This window comes from Meleagris gallopavo, chromosome 10, assembly GCF_000146605.3.
Source record: "Meleagris gallopavo isolate NT-WF06-2002-E0010 breed Aviagen turkey brand Nicholas breeding stock chromosome 10, Turkey_5.1, whole genome shotgun sequence".
Taxonomy (NCBI): Eukaryota; Metazoa; Chordata; class Aves; order Galliformes; family Phasianidae; genus Meleagris; species Meleagris gallopavo.
The window spans coordinates 4837016-4857794 of NC_015020.2; the positions used below are offsets into that span (position 1 = coordinate 4837016).

A 20779-nucleotide genomic window follows, 5' to 3' on the forward strand; every position below is an offset into this window, starting at 1 on the left:
CTTGCTGTGAGTGGGAGAACTGCTCAGGCCCAGGGGTGTGTTAACATGCTGCTCAGCATTGCTGCTCCTACTGGTGTCATGCACAGTGGGCACATGTAGCCTCAGGGCAGCATGGTTGCTATGCCTGCATGCCAGCACTGTGCATGCCTCCTTGCAAAGCCATGCACACTTACCTATCCCTCATTTCTGCTCCCCAGGAGGGCTCTGACTCCCACGTGGAGCACTCCACAAGGATGTCACCATGAGCCCTTGCTTCTCCAGGTGTGCCCTTGGGTTCCCCCAAAACACACTCTAGTCTTTCCACAGCTGTTCCCCTTTAATCTGTGTGCTGCTGCAAGCACAGCAGCTCTGCCTGGTAGAGCACAAACAGTGAAGATCATGCAAATCCGAAGTATTGTTTTCCTGGCAGTCTATGGGCAAACCACATATTTAGGGGCTATTTCATTAAAGACTGATTGCGCACAAGAGAGAGAAAGGAATGGTCTCCACTATCTCACAATCACCATTTTTGCTCTTTCAGGTGCATGCCAGAAGAAATCCCAGCTGCAGAGGTTGTTGATGGCATTTGGGCAGCCCCACAAAGCTGCAAACAGTTGGTATGTGACTTAAACTCAGTGACTCCTGTGAAGTGTAACCCCAGCAAGCTCCACAGTGATTTGTAGAGGTAAATACATATTTCACGAGTAAGATGCAAATATGCCTGGTGTAGTCCCCCAAAATGCACGCTCCTGCTGTTGTCACTTGTTTGTGTCTATCCAATTTTGAATTATGTTTGCCTCTCAAATTTAATAATTTTGACAAGTTAATTTCAGCCTGTTCCTGACAAGGAAAGTAGCTATGAGGAATAATAAAAAAAGAGGAGTGAAATGCTCCGACAAGGTAATAGCATGATATTGTATGGCAAGCTACTTACATTTTGAGACTACTGAAAATGTTAATATCAAAGTGCATCTTGTTTGCCCGAAAAAAGATGCATAACATCTATGCTGGTGAGAAATGGCAGGGGGTCCTGGAGCAGCCAATTTGTGTGGTGGTGCCTAGAGGCTAAACCAAAGGACCAGAAAAAAATCAAAATATTAATAAAAATTCCTAAATGAGCAGTATGAGAATAGTCTAAGTATTTCCTTCCTTGGTCTTCAATGCAATGGCTGCACTACTTCAGCCCTACCCAAGCAAATTGAGCAGCAGGACGAGGCAGTGGATGGAGCTGCTGGTCCCGCAGCTTGGCAAGGACTGTGTCTGCTCCTCCTGCTGCTTTGCTCTGCCCTCTGACCTCTCCTCTGCCCACACCATACCCACCCAAACCTGCAAAGAATCTAGGTTTATTTTGATACTACATATACATATACATATGTAGAGAGGCTACTCCTGGGGTACCCTGGCTCCATCTCTCTTTGCTCAGCTCTGGCTGGGATAGGCAGTGCCTCAGGGTGCACTTTGTCCAGCCCCTCCTCTGCCTGTGATGGACACGTCAATGCGTAAATTAAAGAGAATTTAAGAAAAATTGGCTAGAGAAATTAAAACTGCCTCAGGCAGCTTAGCTTGTAGAGCAACACATAGAGTACTTAGCACCCTAGATTTCATTATTCTTAACAGCATAACTGGAGTCCTATTTTCACACATTAAATATTCTTGGATTTTTTTTCCCAGTGAACAGACATATGATTTTTCTCTCTGCCATCAACATGCATGTTTTGTCCTTTCAGAGACTTTCTTCAAATTGGAATACAGATTAGTTTTACCTATGATTTAAAGAACTCTAATGCTTGGTAAGGTCTTGATTCTTGTCTTTTATGGAAATGCGTAGCCGTGGGGGCTATGGAGAGCTGCTCTCTGCTTAGCACTTCTGAGAGGAGAGCTGTGCACGACTGCACTATTTTCACATCTCCTGGATTTCACAGACTGTGAAATTTGACTGTTTGCCATGGAGAAACAGTGTTTCGTACATAGAGATGGGCACATTCTTGTTTTCTCCCAGGCCTAATCTGCAAACCCACAACAGCAGGGTAGTGAAGGAGAGGGAACATAAATATCAAAGTCTACAAGAGGCAGGGACCAAACTGTTAAAACCAGTTGTAATGTACACTCTGAGGTGTAGAGGATAAGGATGTATTGTCACGAGACTTGCAGTATTTGAGATTCTCACTTGTCGCAGTGAGGGGAAGACTTTCCAAGTGAAATCCACAGTAGACAGGGTACTAGTAAGCCATGCATTGTTCAGGCAGCAGGTCACAGGAATGCCACTTGCTTGCACAGCCTAGGGGTGCTCAGTTGATCTGGGAGTTTTGGTGTGGCCTGGCATGGGCTTGGTGGTATTGTCAGCGTTGCCATTGGCCTTATCTTTACATTTCCATTTCCTTGGTTGAGATGTCTAACGAAACCTCATGCTTCAGGGCTTTGGTCAGGCACTTTCTTGGTCAGGAATACAGTTTTTGCATGCATATCTACCTGGAGGATCCTGGACTCTTTGTTTCCTCATGTTTTTCTGAATCCCTAGAGACGTTCAGGGTGATTTGGATTGCAGAGAGTTAATGAGAAGAGAGTCTGTCAAGCTGAGCACTAAGCTTTGGTACCTACGTCTGGGTGGGCTGAACAGCTTTCTAGGCTACTCTGATATATTGCCTAAGTCTCCATGGAGCTGCATATGAAGAACCTGGACTTGTGTGTCTTAGTACTCATAGTAGCTGTGAAGTAGAAGGTCTGCCGCCACTTGTTGCTGCCTTGCACATCTAGTCTTCAGCCTCCTCCCCAGTGTGCAGGTTTGTGCTGCTGCTGTGCTGTCTGTCCTGCGTTCAGACAAACCAGGATACCTCAAATGAAGTGTCAAGTGGCACTAGACATTTATGCTTAGAGACCCACAGCCTTTCTTAATTGCCTTGAGGCGAGAGTAGATGTCTGCTATAGCGCAGCCTATGATCTTCTGCAGATATCTACGTCCTACTGCTCATTAAAATTATGTCTCACCTACTTGGATGATCTGGACATGTCTCAGTAGTTCTTTGCTATTGCAGGGGGTTTCAATGTTGCTGGCAGCTTTGTCTTGTTCTCAACCAGCGAATCACAATTTAATCTGAGGACTGAAATATTTTAGTCTAATGAAGTCTTTGAGTTTAGTGCGTGGGAGGAATGTAGTGGCCCATGTGGTACAAGAGGTCAAACTGTAGGTGAACTGATAGTCCCTTTTTGGCCTCAAATTATGAAATTCATGGAATAATTTCTAATAATGAATGCATTTGTACTACTTGAATGCCTTCTGAATAATTTGCACACAGAAAAAGGACTTGTTTTGTCAAGCAGACTGTGACAAACAGTTCTTCCAACTCTATAATATGCAGACGTATTTTTGGATATTCTTTGGGGAAAAAAATCTACTGCAGCCAAATCTACATAACCTGCAAGAAAAAGAATCTGAAACAAAACAAAAGATATATGTAGATTATGAAAGGTAGAAAATCGAGTTGGAATTCTAATGTAAATGTATGTCATTATCAGTAGAGATCACTTGTAAAGCACTATTTTAAGTTAAGAGCTGAGAATTAGAATATTAAAGTGAAAGTCTTTTACATGTACATTTAGAACAAAAGCTACCCTGTCATTAGAAATTATATATAACAGTTGGGTGAGGGTTGTTGTTTTCAGTGTTTTGTTTAAACACAATAAAGATGAACAAAACTGAAATTTGTTAGTTGATGCATGAGGATGAAGTCAAGATCAGAAGTACAATTTCCTAATTTTTTAGATTTATTCAAAGATTCTTCCTTTGTATTAACTCCTACAGATGTTTAATGAATGCTTAAGACCAAATACTGCTTTCCCCCAGCCCCCCAGGTTCAACATATTTCATACAGGAAACTTATAAAAAGAATATCTGAGAGGAGGGGAAGGCAAAATCAAAGCTGATGTATCAGAACATCTACTGTGTGTCTAAACACAATGAAATTTGAACTATGTGGGTGTATTCACTCATTTTAAAGAATGTTCATTGATTTTAGTTTTAGTATGTTTGGAGTTGCAGTGTTTTACACAAAGACCATTTTGCAGATCTTTATGGTTCTATAAAAGCTTGCAACAATTTGGATAAAACTGACTGCACTATATATTTTCTTTGTTTCTGTTGCTAGACATTATGCTTAGCTTTAAGTATAATGAACACACAATGCTTTGTCCTTGTCTCATTGAAAACAAGAGTAATGTAGCTGCAGACCAGAGATATCCAGCCCCAGGTGTGCTTGGACTATCCAGCAGACATGGTTTGGCCATGTATGAAGTTGGTCTTCAGACAGCATGAAGCTGACACAAAATCTGCCTGTAGTAACCAAAAATGCTGGACACAAGAGTATCAGTATTTAGCAAAGTCAGCTGGTAAAATTCTATGAACATTTTTTGTTGAGATTTCAGAGACATATTATCATGTTCTGGTGAGATTCTCTCCTTCAGTTGTCTGCCTGACAGTCCACTGCCCAATTATCTCTTTTGCAATAAGGATCAGCATGATGGAAAGATGAACAAGTGTACCAGCAAAGATGTGGGTCTTTTCTTTTTCGTTAGAAAGATGAGAAATGAATTGTAGTCAATGGAAAAATGAGACACAATATCCACAAGTGCCATGTGTATCCAGGGAGCAGTAAGAACAGGACTGAGCATGGTAGGGGGAGTCCTGAGCATTGGGATCTATTTATAACTCTGTAGAGATCCCACTGTGTGGACTTGGACAAAGTGCTCTGGATTGATGTGAATATCAGTAGCGGCATGTAAGACCCCTGTTGGCTTCCACGAGCTTTGAAGTATGTTTGAACCAGACTTCAGTGCCTCTGCGTGCACTGCACTCTCCACTCCTGTTCTCCAGGGCTGCAGCGCAGACCTCCCGCACGGAGCTGTCAGGCCATGGTGCTTTCTCCCCGAGCCTCAGGGAAGGCAGAATGAGGGTACAGGACAGTGGGCAGAGAAGACTTTATGCTGAGAGACTGAGCTTGTCATCTGCCATGAGGTGAGAGCTCATAGCAACCCCCCCCAGCTCTGCAATGAGCTGGCACTAGGGAAAGCCTTGGCAGCACCATGAGGTCTGTGCCATGACAAGTCTTGTGTCTCCTTCCTTTAAAGGTGAGTGGCAGTGGATAGGCCCAAGGTGGTAGAGGCATCACTTCTGAGAGAATAAACCCTGTCTGCTGAACACTCTTTCCCTTGAGTGTCTGGACACTTCTCTGGGTGCAGCTGGGGCTACTGGGCATGCTAAGACATGAGGCTGAACTATCTTGTGAAAATGGGCCAGTGTTGGCAAGAAGGTCTGGTGGGACTGGGCTTCCATGCAGCTGGATGCCAGAGGGACAAAAGAACAGGTTCACAAAGTGACCCGTATAACCTGCCTCTTCCAACCTATGGAGCTGCAGCAACCTTCTTCTCTGTGAGCAAGGTTTCACACTTGGTTTTCATTGCAGCTGAGGTGTGTTTCCTATCATAAATTGAGTAGGCACCTGTATAACGCTGGATGTGCTTTTCAAAGATGATTTTGGGTGCACGGGTTTTCCACAAGGACCCACTTTTTGCTCACATATCCTGCTTGCTAGGTGATTGCAGCTGAACTGTGCTCCATCCAAACTCATGAGCACTGAGACAAAATGATTTTCTGAGAAAGAGAGCTTACAGTCTAGTCAGCTGATAGTATTTCTCTTCGAATAGTTGTATGTGGGGGTAGAGGGTTCGGCTGAGGTAAGAGCTGGCTTTCCCCGCAGTGAGAACCCAGAGCCCAGAGGTTAAGGTCGGTAAAAGCCCTCACTGCCCGGGCCCAATCTGTTCCTGTTACAGGCTGCCACAGTGAGGATGGAGACCTCAAAACTGTTCCTTTTATTGCTGATCCCAGCTGGAGGAATTTTAGTGTAAGAAATAGGCTTATGTTTAAAGAGTTTGTTCTCTAATCCTGGCATGTTTCAAAATCCTGGGTGAGATTTAGTTAAATCCATGAAAGCAGAAGAGATGAAATTCTAACCTCAGTATCCACAAAATTCCTACAGTACAGTGAATGGGCAACTCACAATCATTAACGAGTTTATCTCCACCTCACACACCTACACACACAGTTTGTGTCCCATGGGGAGGTGTTGCCTTCTGGAAAATAGTGTGGTGACACATCAGTATGACATGCCGTTGTGACACATTGGTGTGCCTGTGATGCCCAAGGCTGGGTGCAAGGAAACCTGTACTGGGGCAGTAAATTCTAGGGCTGCCTAGCCTGCCTCAATCTTCTTTCTGTTATTTACTAAACCCAACCCTGTGTTCAGACACCATGTGTGGACCACAGAGGTCTGCACTAGCATGGATGCAGGCAGCAGAAAGTGGGAGCTGGGACTGAGGGAAGGGACTTTGTGGGGCAGCAATGGGTTCCTAACTCCCTAGTGGCACCTGCATATCAAGTCACAAATTGTTATTCCGAGTAGAAGTAATTACTACTATAAACTTTCCTGGCTGAATTATTGCAGTAGGAGAAAAGTCCTGAGGAAGGATTCAAGACAGAAAGCAATACTGGCTGGGTGATGTAGGCGTTATGGGTGAGGAAACACAGCACTGTGGTGCTCCTGATGCTTTGCCATGCTGTTTTTTTGTTTTTGTTTTTGTTTTTTTTTATCTTTCCCAAATAACTTCTGGAGTACTTTCACTAGAGTATCAGTAGCAGCATCAGTTCAGTAGCTGTGTGGGGAAAGCCAGCCCCCCTGACGCAACAGCACAGCAATATGCTTTCACTGGGATTTCCAAAAGAGCTTGGCTTCTGCTAAGATGTATTCTTCTTGTGTGTGAACAAGACTCCTTCAGCCCTCTGAGCTGTTTTTTGAAAATGTCCCACAGAACTCCAGAGAAATAATGGTGAGGGCTATGAGGTTGCTTTAAAATAGTCCATCATCAACTTCTCTGCATCCCTTTGTTCCACACCTTGTCAAAACAAGAAGCTTGTTCTTCAGAGGGAGACTGCAATCTTTCTAACCAGAACCTTTCAGCTGCAGTTTTAAAATTTATTGAGAAAATCACTGATTTTGTCTGTCCGAAAACAACCCATTTTTTTTTGTGTGTTTTTTTTTTGTGTGTGTGTTGTTGTTGTTGTTGTTGTTTTCTACTTCCAAATGCTGCTGTTTAGTTTCCATAATTGAAGTAATTTAATTATTATGTGGATTCAGTGTGTGCGTGGGGAGCTTAGTTTTCTCTTATCAGTACTTGCTATTTTACAGGACGTGCCACAGAGTTGAAACAATTTCATTTAATTTTGTATTTTTTTGTGAGATATCTGCTGATTTCAGGTGACATCTATCTCAACAGCTAGAAGTACAGTGCATGTGGCACATGTGGATTGCCAGATTTGCCGTGGCCTGCTGGTACAACCAGTACCTGGGCTTGTCAATGCTGTGCAACAAGAGACTCCTCAAACCATGAGAAAGTCCTGGTGCAATTTCTTGTAAAAGGACTTCCAGGACATATTTTCTGGATAACGTCGTCTCTTGTGTTCCCTTGTGCTCTCCCAGAGGCTTGATGCTATGTAGAGATTTAACAGGTAACATTTGTGTTAGTGGGCTTCATATACTTCGGCTTTTAGCTTCTGTTTTGCACTCGCATTGAATTGTTCCCAGATTTTTGTGCCTCACTATAATTTACTGATGGTGTGAATGTCAAGATGTAGCCATTTAGCTCACTGATTTGTGGGAGCAATGAGGTAATTTTATGCCCGGGTCTTCTCATTTATACCTGCCAGCAACACAGAGGCAGTCTTTCCTAATCAGGCATTAAAAGTTCTTGATTAATCTCTGACTTTGTTGGAGTCACTCCAGATTTAAGCCAGCGTAATTCATTCCAGGATCAGACCCATTAAGCGCTTTCCAGTGACTAATACAATGTGTCATTCTTCTGCTCTTAAGGATTTCTAAAACTAGGAGAGATTGTTGCAGATCGGCGAGATATGTGTCTCTTCTGACTCCAGTGGCATCTTTCTCTCCCCTTCCCCGTCTTTCGGAGATTTGCCTCTGGGTGAAATTCCTTTATTTCAATTTCTTTCTGTGTTCAGCTGGAAGTATTAACAAATGGTGAAGTGTGATATTGTCGATCCAATGCTCTGTATGGCCAGGGAATCGGGACAGAAATAATTAACACAGAAAGTGGTCTGCCAGTATCCTGCTGAATGAAATTGGAAGGAGTTCAAATACAAAAAGATTTTTTAGTTTACCATTTCTGAGCTACATGTAGCTGTAGCCATTTGGAAAGACAACTGCTAGCTTCCATTTCAGACTGCTTGACAGCACTAACTAGAGCACTAAGAGCATCCCTCCGTTTCAGCTTGAGCAGCTCACTAGACTGGAGTTCAGAGCATCGTTTGCAGATGGGAGAAGTTAGAAAGGGAAGTGGGTGCTGCTTTGAAGAGGGTGAATATGAGTAGAGAGGATGTCAGGTGATGATGTGTTCTTTACTACAGTGCTTACTGAGCAACCATGGCCAGGTTAAATCTGTGTTTTTACAACAATACTGTCCTTTAGCTCATTTCTCTGCCTCTCCTCATCCTGATACAGAGCCATCCTGCTCCCTGTCCCTCCCCAGTGTTGGGCTCATCAAGCCCATCTCCTTGGCTTCATCTCCTGAACTAAATCACAAGTGACCTGATAAATCCAAGGAACAGCACTATGCTTCTGCGCATCATTTTCTTAAAGCTCTTGTACTCAGTCAGTAGATGTTTCAAACCAAATCTTACCAGCATCTTCTACTGCTACCACCTTCCATTTGCACCAGAAACATCTCAGATGAAACAGCATTTACTTTTTCATACTGGCTCATGGTCATCCTCCAAGTGAGCAATGTTGTACTCCTCTCCACCTATGTTGTACTCAGGTGCTTGGTGTCTGAGCATGTTCCCAGGAGTTAGGGTCAGGAAAGCACAACATGGCCTAACGTCCCATAGTCTCCTGTGGATTGGCAGTTCTCAGTGCCCTTCCTAGAGATGAACTGAATTTCACCAGAAAACTCTTCATGTCATCAGACATCAAGCCACTGAAATGCTTGTAAATGTAATGTGTCCCTCACACCTCCGGAACATCCAATAACCGGTTTTAACTTGCTCAAACTAGGCTGTAAATGCCCAATTTCAGAGGGCTGATAAAACAAACTAGTCAACCGCATGCTTTACTTGCTGTAAACTGGTTATCTATATCGATAAAACTGTATGTAGACTAAAATTACACATAGTTCTGTCCTGCCAAGTACAGAAGCTGTTATGTACCTTTTGTAACCTACAATTAGCAGTGCATCCCTTTGTTTCGTCTGCCTACATTGGGAATGTACTCAGTGCTTCTAATGTTTTCAGAAATGACAAAAGACTAGATGAATAGGAGAAACAAAAGACAAAAATAAAGAGAAGCAAGCCTCTGCAATGATTTTCCTCTGGAAACTGTTCAGAATGGTGGGCTGAGACTGCTGCGGCAAGACAGCAATACTCTGTGTTACCTTTAACTTGCAAATATAATGAATTATGCAGCTTTTCTTCCCTGGGTTTGCCTTCTCCTTTTGGTGATCCTGATTCAGTCTTTGTGTCCAGGCCATGGGGATATACCATGAGCCAAGATCTTACGGGGCCTGCCATACTCTGTAAAGTCATGAGACACTCAAAGAGAAAAGGTGCCATAAAAAAAGCTAAGCCTTGTTGTTGCTTACAGGTGGGTCTTGCCCTTTAATTTTGCTCTGTGAATCATCTTGTTGAGCATGAAAATGATGAAGTCTCCTCTTTCTGTTGTGAGAAGTCAAGATGAAGATCTAGAATCATAGAATCATTTTAGAACATCCAGTTCATTATTAGCTTCAGAAAAATGACTTCATTATTTCCTCGTCAGAGCAGTGTTTCTCACTGATGTTGCATCACCTGCTTTCTGTCAGACACTGTTGTCTTGGCCAGGAGGTCTGAGAGTCTTGCCTTTCTCTAAGAAGCAGCAGAGCTTGAGATGCTTTTTTGAAATACTGCAAATGTTATGAATACTTTGACTTGAGATTGCTCTATGACTTCCGCCACATCTCTTTTCAAATTTTAACTGAAGACATGCATTTTATTTTTCTCATACATCCTGAATTCAAGCTTTAAAGCCGACCTTGCTTAATTTGACCTTATCTAGCTAATTTATCATGGGCCTGCATTCCTAAACAGTGCTAAATGGAGTACATTTCCTTCTATCTTCCCTAGTAACTAAGTCTCCTGCAAAACTCAAACCATTAAAAATGAGGATGATAGGAGAAGCTCCAAGTTATAAGTGAACTTAATATACATATTCATAATCATGTCAACTTCACTTTTGAAACAATTTCTGAAATGTTAGTTTGCCATAACGGCTGGTCACAAAGCACAAAGGTTAGGTTAAGCTTCCTTCGTTAATGGTTTGGCTCAATGCATCCAGCAGTATAATGTATTTTATCAGTGAGGGAAATGATATTGGTTTAAGAGGTTTCATGTAACAGTCATATCCTGGCCAAATGTAATTTTGAAAACAATCAGGGCCATTATGGCTCACACAGAAAGAAAGATAAAGACAGATAGCTGTATATGGGTTTTTAATAAGTAATTCACCCTGGGTCTTGAAACATCAGATTGCCAAGTAATATTATTAATGTATAAGCATGTTGGTAAAATCATGTATTCTTCCCCATTGGTTGACTATAGATATGTTTCTGATGCAAATATCGTGTAAGTGTACTGAATCTGAGCTATGTAAATAGACTATAGAGTACATCCATCAAGCAGTTGACTTGATTATTTCACACGCTAAAGAGCATTTTCTGACATCAATCTACATTCTGCCTAAATAGAACATTTTTCACCAATGATATTATGCATCATTTACTGTATATTTGATACTAATTGTTAGGCATATCGATCACCTGTCACTCTGAGAGTTCAGTGATCTTGGCCACTTGTTCCAGCTGCCCAGGAGCTGCAGGCAGCGTGCCACCCAGGGCTGTAGCCCCAAGAGAGAAGGCTCAGAGGTGGGACTGGGCCTGCCAAACCACTGCTTGAGCAAGGGGCAGCTCGATTCTTGTAGAGATTAGACTAGAGAAACATGCAAACACGCTGAAAGATGGACGTGTGCTGCTGATCGTGCATCTGTCTTTTAACCAAGGGTAATGTTGGAGCCCGGACCACGCAGCAGGAGAGTGTGAGCACTGTTCTCCAATGTGCTGCTCAATGCCAAAGTGTCAGGATGTAGTGGCTTGGCAGAGAAGTAAGGAAGAGGGTCAGCCAGAGAGCGGAGGTCTTCATTTCTGCATGCAGAGTCTGCATATGCAGCAATCGGTTACCTGTCAGGGGACAATTATATCTGTAGCTGAAGGACACGGCCCTAACCATCAGAGCGGTTAGAAGAACCTGATAAAACAGGAGCTGTTTTAATTTAAATACGCTGAAAACTCTGATCAATTTCAAACATCTACTTCATGTATGAAAATGTGAAGATTTTTAAATAAATTTAACTGCAGCCGGAGGGGGCTGTTAATATTGACTGTTCTGTATCTGTCACAGCACATACATTATTGAACTAGAAAACTACTGAAAGCAAAGGCTTTGGAAATAGGAGAAGAATATATTGATTCAATCATTGCATTCTTTCAGCAGCTGCTTTACGACATTTTTTACAGTATGGAGCACAGACTGTGTGCTTACCACACGCTTTGTTCACTGAGCAGGTCATTCCTTTGCTGGGTTTTCCTTTATAACTACTGTGTGCTTCACAGCTTTCAGTGTCCAGACTGCCAAAGCTCTTACCCAGCCACTCATCCTCTGGTGGCTCTACCACTGTCATCCCTTCCCATCCATGGCTGTCACGGTTGCCCCCTTGAACTCCTCCGACAAGTAGCTTCCTGGCATCCCTCTGTCCTGCTCAGCCAGCCCCAGCTCTATCCCTGCTTGCTGCGGTTCCCCATGGAAGGTTCTCCCACCAGCATCCAGGCTAATCAATTTCCCCATCCATGTTCACAACTGGCCACAATACACTCACCTCAGTATTGCCTCTCCGCAGGGGGTGGAGGGAATAATTCACTTTGTTTTGTGATAAGCAGTAAATTTTCTGGAAAAAAGAAATTTGGGGGTATCTAAACTGTCAATAAATTAAGTCAGACTCAATAAATTTTCAGCCAATGAAAAAATAGTAGGGAAGTGGCAGGTGGCAAGAGATGCTGAAAACCTTGAGACAGTTCACTCTGACATTTCAAAAAATGAGCCTTTTGACTCCTCTGCCTTGAAATGCATTTCTCAATTACAAACCACAAGAGTAGAAAAATTATAGGAAAGGATTAGAATACCCAAGCCTGAAGCTTGAAGCAACATTCTACCTTGGGTTGAATTACAAGATCTATCTGATCTGAGGCAATTTTGCCCCACAGATTCTTCAGTCCCAGAACTAAACCTTTTGTCATTCCTCAGCTCTGCCCAGCATGGTCATGTGCTCAATATATAGATTCTCATTTTTTTCACTTCTGCCCCCAAACACTATTCATCTATCTGATCTCTTTTCTTGCATTTTGCCTTTTTTCCTGGAAGATCAGCTCCTTCAGGTTGAAGTTAGTATCCATACTGGGTTGTCACCATCTCCTGATTCAGGGTGTCAGGCTTCTACAGAAGGCTTACCCAGGTCAGTCTGGGCATGTCTATGACCAATCTCCAACCAAACAGTGAAGATGCTCTGTTGCTGGAACAGAGCTGCCTGGCCTGTGCAAGGTTTGCTTTAGATCTTTTAGCTGTCACTGTGGAGATCTTCTTCCCAGGGTTATTTATAAAGGAGGCTTTGATTCAGGTGCGTGTGAGCCATTGGTGTGTTGGGCAGTGCACAAAGTGCTCTCCCATTGCACAGCCCTACCGCTCTTTGCACTTCCTAAACCCAGCCCCCTCCCTTCACCTGGCCCCAGCTCCTGGTGCCCAAGGAGGTGGCTTGACCCACGGCTGTTTTTTGGGGAATCCAGGTAGCAGCAAGTTGTATGATGATATGGGTTACCTGAGCTCTTGATTTGGAGAGGGACGGCCTCTCTGAGGAATAGGCTCTGCACAAGCAGTGTGAAAGTGGCAGCAGGCTGGCACAACAGGGTTTATTTGGGCCCTTACCTCCTAGGGCTGCAGTGGGAAGATGGGCACAATGAGATAGGGGCTGAAGGCAGGAGGAAGCCGTGCCTGCCCTGCCTGCATGGCCATGGCATTGCCAGCAGCCCCTGCAGGCTCCTCGGGGCAGCATTTCCTTTCTTGCCCATGAAGCACCACGCAAAGCAACAGTGCTTTATAAATAATAGATGTTTAGAAATGCTTTGGAAAAATCCTCTGTAGAAGGATACAGGGAGAAACGCTACTGAGGCATCTCTGAGACTGCTGGAGCCACAGGCAATGCCATCATGTCCATCCATCCTCCTAGCAGGCACTGCTCCCTGTCTTACATGACTGTTTCCTTTGCAGGCATCTTACACTGTAGCATTAAGACACAATGGAGTGTGCTTTGCTGGGACATTAATAATACATTGGTTCCATTGTGAGCTGTGCCTGTGGAGGCTAAATGACTTCAATAGCCCAAGAAACGTATTAATGCTCCAGCAAGCTGCATCCTAGGGTGGTAATTCAGTTTTATTTTGTCATGTTGTTTCTGATGCAGATTTCATGACATTGCATGTCACAGTGGTGCGCAGTGGCATGGGGCATCCCCTCTGTGCCTGTGGGCAGGGGCAACTGGAGCCCCAGTCCCCATAGGCTGAGCACTGGAAAGTGTCTGCTGACCTGTGCAATAGAGGCAGCAGTTTGGGGCTCTAAGGGCACATCCATGCACTGGGAATGGGAATACAGCCTGTCCGTGTACGCCTAGTGCTGCTGCTTATCACATTCTTCTGAAGGAAAAGCCAGGCTCCTTGTGAGCAAGAGAAAAGATGAGAGGCAGAAAAAGAAATAAAATGGTATCCCAACGAGTATGAGAAGGAAAGAAAGACAGACTGCCGTTTGTAGGAAGTATCTCACCTCATTAAGCATCTTAATTCCCTTTTATTGTCCGTGCTGCACTGAAGGCTCTGAGCTGTGTGCGTGATTTATAAACACCACTGTGCATCAGCTGAGTGGTTTTATGCTGGGCTCAGGGAGGCTGAGGCACGTGTGAGGCTCCTTCTGGGTCTGCTTTTTCTGCAGCATCAGAATTTTGCCCAGTTTTATTCTCGGTGCCGCTTGGCTCTGCTATGCCTGTATGCTTTTATTTTGATAAATGTTTGAACACCTTTATGCCAAATGAAGGCAGGTAAATATGAGACCGCTTCACTCTGACATAATTCTAGAATTAATTCATACCTGGATAGCCCTGCATTTCATTAAAGTCCACTAAATAAGAGTCATGGATGTTTATTCGGAGCCAAGCAGGCTTCATGGGTAATTTTATAGTCGTTTAGCAATTTTATTTGTTCAGATTAGCATATTTTAGATTTTCTTATATTCTTAACCATGTTAGTTGTACAATCGCAAAGAGAATCTAAAACAACAATGAAAAATGCTGTTGTTCAGATTCCAAGATAAATCCAATAACAACTCTGACAGGATTGATTACAACAGAATCAGCAAAACCTCTCTACTCTTTTTAATGCGGTTTGAGACATGAAGAAGATAATGAAATATGTTACTTGACAGTAGACGATGCTATGTTTAGAGTTAAAAGCAAGCTGCTCCAAATTTTGTCTTTTGTCTTTAAAACATCTTTTCTCTTGCAAAAGATATTTTATGCTAAAATACTAGGTACATGAAATTACATTAATTTTGATGACATTTTCTTAAATAAAAAAATAAAAGAATATTTTTCAAATTATTTATTTGGGAAGTTCAATTTGGTAAAATGAAATTGCAAGCTAGAAGCAATTTTGACATTAAAATCCTCGTGTATTTATTGCTCTAACCTCATTTTTATGTATGTCACCAGCAGTCTTATTTTCTGTGGTGATCGCATGGAACCTCGCCCTTTTTGCATCCCCTTTCTTCACCTTTCCATATCTCTGGGTAATTTCACTTGCAAACACAAACACAGGTACCACCACTGTGCAGCCAGTGGTGGATCCACCTATGCTCACAACCTGTCTCCTCTGTCCAACTCAGCTCTGGTCTTGCTTCCCTGACGTCTCTTGTACATGACTGTCTGTCAACTCAGACTCAATGTGAATGAGACAGACCTTGTAATCTTCCCCACATCATGTCTTCCCTGCTACTCCCCTCTTTGATCACTGTGGACATCCTCACCATCCCGCCTGTCATTCAGGCCCATAATTTGTGTGTCAGCTTTGACTCAGACCCTTCTCCCTGGTCCATGCATCCCGGCTATGGCATAATCCCACAGACGCCTCCTGCTTAGCATCTCTAAGAGGAAGCTTTTCCTGGTCAGAACCAAGACAAAGACCCTCGTCTCTCCTCTTCTTATCCATGCCTCAATTAGAATGTCACCTTTTTTTTTATTAAGCCCTGACAAACGCAGCCTTGGCCTTTTGGTGCCCACTTAAAGTAATATTGGAAATACACTTTTGTTAGCCCATCACGCTCCCATTTTCTGTCCACCTCTCCAGCAGGCACCTTCTTTTTATTTTGCCTAATGCCTTGAGAGTCAGTCCCCACTCAGGCCTCCTAGAGCAGAAGTCCTTTATATTCACGCATGAAACAAACACATGATAATATAAACCACTGTTCTTTATTAATATTGTCAGTATGAGAACATGGCACAGCATATATTAGGTCATGCTTTTTTATGGCTTATTTAATATTCTGCTATTTTAGTGTATTCAATATTTATATTATTGTTATTTGAATAATTAACTTTTCCAGCTATTAAGTACGAATTATTTTCTAGATCAAAGCAACTTCCTCTTCTGTCATAATGAAACACTTGAATTCTTGGATAATCTGAACATGAAACTAAGGTAAGAGTCAAAATGTTTAATTACAAACAAGCAAGAGAGGCTTTGATCTAGAAAATAGGATTTCAAACGTTATTTTTTCACCCTAAAGATAAGATCTGGCATGACATGTCGCATTACAGATGTAAAGTGAAATTATAGAAAAGTTCTGCTGTTGTGTTGCATCGCCTATGGAATGTGCTGGGGAGACTCATTCACTGTATGACACGTGTCAGAAGGCTCCTATCCCCTCCAGTTGCTGGGAGTGTCAGTGTCCAGTTAGCAAACTGGCCCACCCTAGCAAAAACTGGACTTAAAGCTGATGGGACATCAATGAGCTCATTCTGAGGGCCAGGTCCACCTGGACCCAGAGCCCATGGTGTCAGTGGTGGAGCTGTGACAAGGGTGGCTGGGGAGGGTCTCTGGAAATGTACGGTGAGCCTCACCTGCTGTCAGTGTGGCACTAGAGAAAATGTCAGGTTTACATTATTAAAAATATAAGTCAGATCAAAGTTAAATTTTAAAACTTGCTTCTATTCTGGCACATTTTGAGATGTGACTTTGTGCTTTCATTCATGGTGGGTATGAAATAGCTGCCTTTCCCATGAGTTGCTATTCATATTTGGGGTTTGTCCAGTGTTGGACATAAATTAGATTTCTGCTTAAAATACACTTATTCACTATTTTACTTTCCTAAAAAGAATGTACTTTCTTGTGGATGTTTTGCAGTGTCACCAGAAAGCAGTAGGAGAAAAGTGTTAAAAGTTGCCAAAGAGAAAAAGGAGAAATTACAGTGAAAGATTCACTCACAGCACACGTGTAAGAACTATCTTCACCCAGATATTTCCCCTAAACCACAGCAAAGGTCTCCATTTCTTACAGTGTTCCACTGTCCCTGCTGAGAAATCCTGGACCCAGCAGGTCCCGTTAGGAGCCAATAGCTGGGGGATTCCTGCATCTCAGAACAGTCTCTATGGAGACTCAAAGTGGGGTGACATCCTACAAACCAACAGTGATAGAAAACCGCATTGGCACCATCAGAGGATCAGAGGGTGCTGTGCTCAGCCGTGTGCCACAAGGGATGATTTAGTTTATCTGGGTGTAAATCAGATGTGACTCATCAGCAGACACTGCACAGTCAAACGTGCAGAAAACACATCGGCACTGAATGAGAGCCTGAAACACAGCTCGTTATTTAAAGAGAATTATGAGAATGCCATGAGTTTCAAGAAGATCAACCCCACTGAGGAAGTGAAAGCCAAGAGTTATAGATGTAGCGATAGGAGGCCCTGAGGATTTATTAACTCTTTTGTTTAGACTTACTAAAAAGGAATGACACCCATTATAGTGTATCACGGGAGTGAGCTATCTAACAGCCCTGTGGCTGTGACTGCAGTGGAGCTCTGTGATAAGGTGAGGAGACTGTGACTTTCCTGTGATGAAACATTCAGTAAAAGAGAAGTTTTTGCTTTGTAAATTATTTAGTCGATTCAAGAGTTTTCTCAAACAAATATTGTCCTACAAATAAGTACCTTTAAGGGCAAACTACCCCATTCTCAAGAGACTTGTATACTTGTGCATGTCTGAAATGTTTCTGTTTTTTTCTTGTCAACTCTAAGCAATCCATAGCCATGTTGTTTCAGGAAGATACCCTCTGGCTCCATGGGCTCACCACCTCCTGAACTGCAGTGGCATTTGCTGTTCTGAACACGGTGATACTCAAAGCTTGGCACTGGTTTGGAGAACACAAGTAAGGGATGCTACTTCGGCAGTTCCTCCTGCAGATGGAGTTCCAACATCCCCCTGAGTTATTCAGCCATGTCCCTCTTACTAATTGCTTCTGGAATCCAGTTTGGCTTTCTCTTCAGTTTAAATATGGCAATATGTTGAACCAGGATAGTTGAAATGCAACTGGGATTGGCTGTCTTTTTTTTTTTTGGAAAACAGTTTTCAGCTGTCCCTCTGATACAACAACAGGAGAGTATCAGATTAGAAGTCCTGTCTCACACCATGATTTCTAGCACTGTTCCACGAGGATGCTCAGTCCTTTTTGAGTACATCTTTTATTTTCATTTGGGTGAGCTTTGTTGCAGCTTAATATTATTGAAAGTTAAAGGACAGATTGGAGACTGATTATAAGGGTATGGTGTACCATGGGAAAAGCCTAGTAATACAAACACTTTGCCTGAGACTCAATGACTCTGTGTTCTGCAAAAGCTACTGCTGACATCTCTCGCGTTTTTATTGATCTTATAGATTCAGTACCGGGATACTTAGAGTTTAGCTTTGCTTTGGGGACTTGCTTATTTTACCTGAATTTTCTCAAAATGCAAGAGATTAAAGTGATCTGATAGATTTTTGAATGTTGGCCTAGAGAAAAATATATAAAAAGTTTCTCATTCAAGGTAAGCCAGCTGTCTCCAATTACCTCTCACTTCTGCCACCAGATTTCTGACATCCAGAAGCTCCTGTTGCAAACTCAGGCTGGGGGTGGCAGAGCATTCCCCTTCCCTGCAGGGACATTTCCTGCCTTCCTAACAGGAACTGTGTGCAAGTGTGGTACTTCCAAGGACATAAATGAGTGCTTTAGTTGTTATTTTACTTAATATGAAAAGGTTAAAAGAACCATGAAAACATATAGCGATGTGGAAATTAATGATGGTATCTCTTGTAAGCTAGAGATGTGTATGTACCCATCCACCTGTAATGTTTTAAAATATACATGGCAAAGTGCATAGTGATAACGTATTTGATTTTATCTGCTATAAACATATATACATGTCAGACAAATAGCTTCTCTTCCTTCCTACTCCCTGTATTGATAAAATCCAGAGAGGATTTGATCTGAGTGTGCTTCTCCACATTATTCAACTCAACGATGCTCTCAAAAAGTTCAAATATTTAAATTGGTTCAAAGTCAGAATATTAATAGCAGTTCTTAGAAATTCAGTAATAGTAACATTTTCCCAGCTGAAGGATACCATCACAAATGGCTACATCATGAGCGTATGTAGTTGATTACTTTGCAACAATTAGGAACACAGATGAAGTATAGGGAAACTTCCACTTGTCTAGGTGAGGAGAAACAGTGAAGCACCCTCAGCCCCTGACAGCTAAAAAAGCCTGCTGATATTACTAACAAATAAATCTTAAGGCAGCTCAACACTGCAGTATGGTGTGTAATCCAGTAAGTGAGGGCTTGGATTTTAGGTTGTCCCCTCCCACCGAACCAGAAACCCGCAGGACAGCACTGCAAGGTCGTGGCACCACCAGGGGACATTTAGCTGGCACCAGCTACAGGCTCCCATCACAGTGGCATGGGGCAGGATGTGCCACCAGCCAAACCTTTGGCCCCCGCCATCCCTGTGCACCACCACATGTGTGCATGTGCAACCCTTGTACATCAGGACTGAGAGAGCAGTGCATAAAAATAAGCTTTAAAGGCAACTGATGTCTGAGCACCTACAACTGAATAAGGAAAGACACACTGCTGCTCAGTGCAGCAGTCCCTTCCAGCTCAGTTCACCAGTTTTGGTGTAGATGCACATTGTTTATTTTAAAAACACCAGCTGTGGTGAAAGAGGGCTGCCAAGGGGAAATGCAGCTTTTTCCAAAGGTACAGTTTTTCAATTAAAAATACAGAGAGAAAGCAGGCAAAACTTACATGGAAAATTCAGCAGGCAAGGAAACAAGCCGTGCACAATGCTACACTGCAGCTCCGCACCTCCTAGAGCAAAAGGGAGAGCACATGCTTCACTTCAAGCTCTCTTTAAAACACATCCCTAATTATGAAATCATTACCAGCAATCTGCATGATAAGGAAAGAATTATTATATTAACCTGGGATCTTCAGGGCACTCTGAGAGACTGTGGAGCAGCCCTGCTGCAGCCAGGCAGCATGCTCCCTCCCCGCTGCCATTCTGTGAGTCACTTCTGCCTTTAATCTCCCATTAAAATCCTTTCTAGCCTCTTCAGTTTATGGCTCTGTTGCTGCAAGGTGGTTTGTGGCACACTGTATTGCTAATCCTTGGGATTGCAGCGTATTGAGAACAGAATAATTGAAAACAGCTTGAAGCAGTAGTAGTTAGGCACACAAATCAATGACAGATAATCATTTAAGCACAAACCAAAACAGACATTTACATGGAAAACAATCACAGCCTTGGAGGTACACCCTACTCTTGCCATGCGGAATCTTTCAGGATTTGGCAGAGCACCCTCTGATGCCAAAACCCACTGCCAGCACATGGCTGTTCCCACAAGACAGCACTGGCACAGCCCTGCCAGAACCTGAGCCCAGCTGTCAGTGGGACAGTGCAGGCCATGAAGGCTGCATGCTTCTGGCAGAGCCCAACCACACTGCCAGCTGTGCCCCAGAGTGTTGGTGGTGCTTGACGGGTCCCCCAGTGTCCCTCAGCTTGGAGGCAATGCAGGACTGCATCCTGCCGCAAGACCTGAAGGGCCATTGCCCTTCCACAGTAGTGGTGAGATGGTGGGCTCTGCTGGGTGCCCTACACAGGGCACAGGGTCCTGCTGGGTGCCCTATGCTGGCCATGGGGCCCCGCTGGGGTCCCTGTGCTGGGCACAGGTGGCAGAGGACATGGAGGGACTGCTGCTGACTTGCTTGTGCAGATGGGAGCACATATTTGCCTGTTGTGTTCTGATGACAATCGTATTTATACCAGCTGGTTGAAATGTTTTAATAAATGATTACCTGATGAGAACACTTTCTGATAGCTGTGCTGCTGATTTTTGCTCATTTTTCCCATGGCTCAAGTAACTGTTGAAATTAAAATACAGAACAAAATCAAGAAAATGACTCTTATGTCTACTCCTAGCGAGGTGAGTGGGACTATCTCCCTGTTATTTAGCCTTTCACTTTAAAAGC

General features: G+C 43.2%; 1 long non-coding RNA gene across 1 annotated transcript; it reads left to right on the forward strand.

Moving 5' to 3' along the window:
* The first annotated feature begins 526 nt into the window (after window positions 1-526).
* Window positions 527-20602, forward strand: LOC104912272. Its single transcript, XR_794521.3, has 3 exons — window positions 527-664; window positions 15846-15915; window positions 16621-20602. It is a non-coding gene; the product is annotated as an uncharacterized LOC104912272 (long non-coding RNA).
* Window positions 20603-20779: the final 177 nt, after the last annotated feature.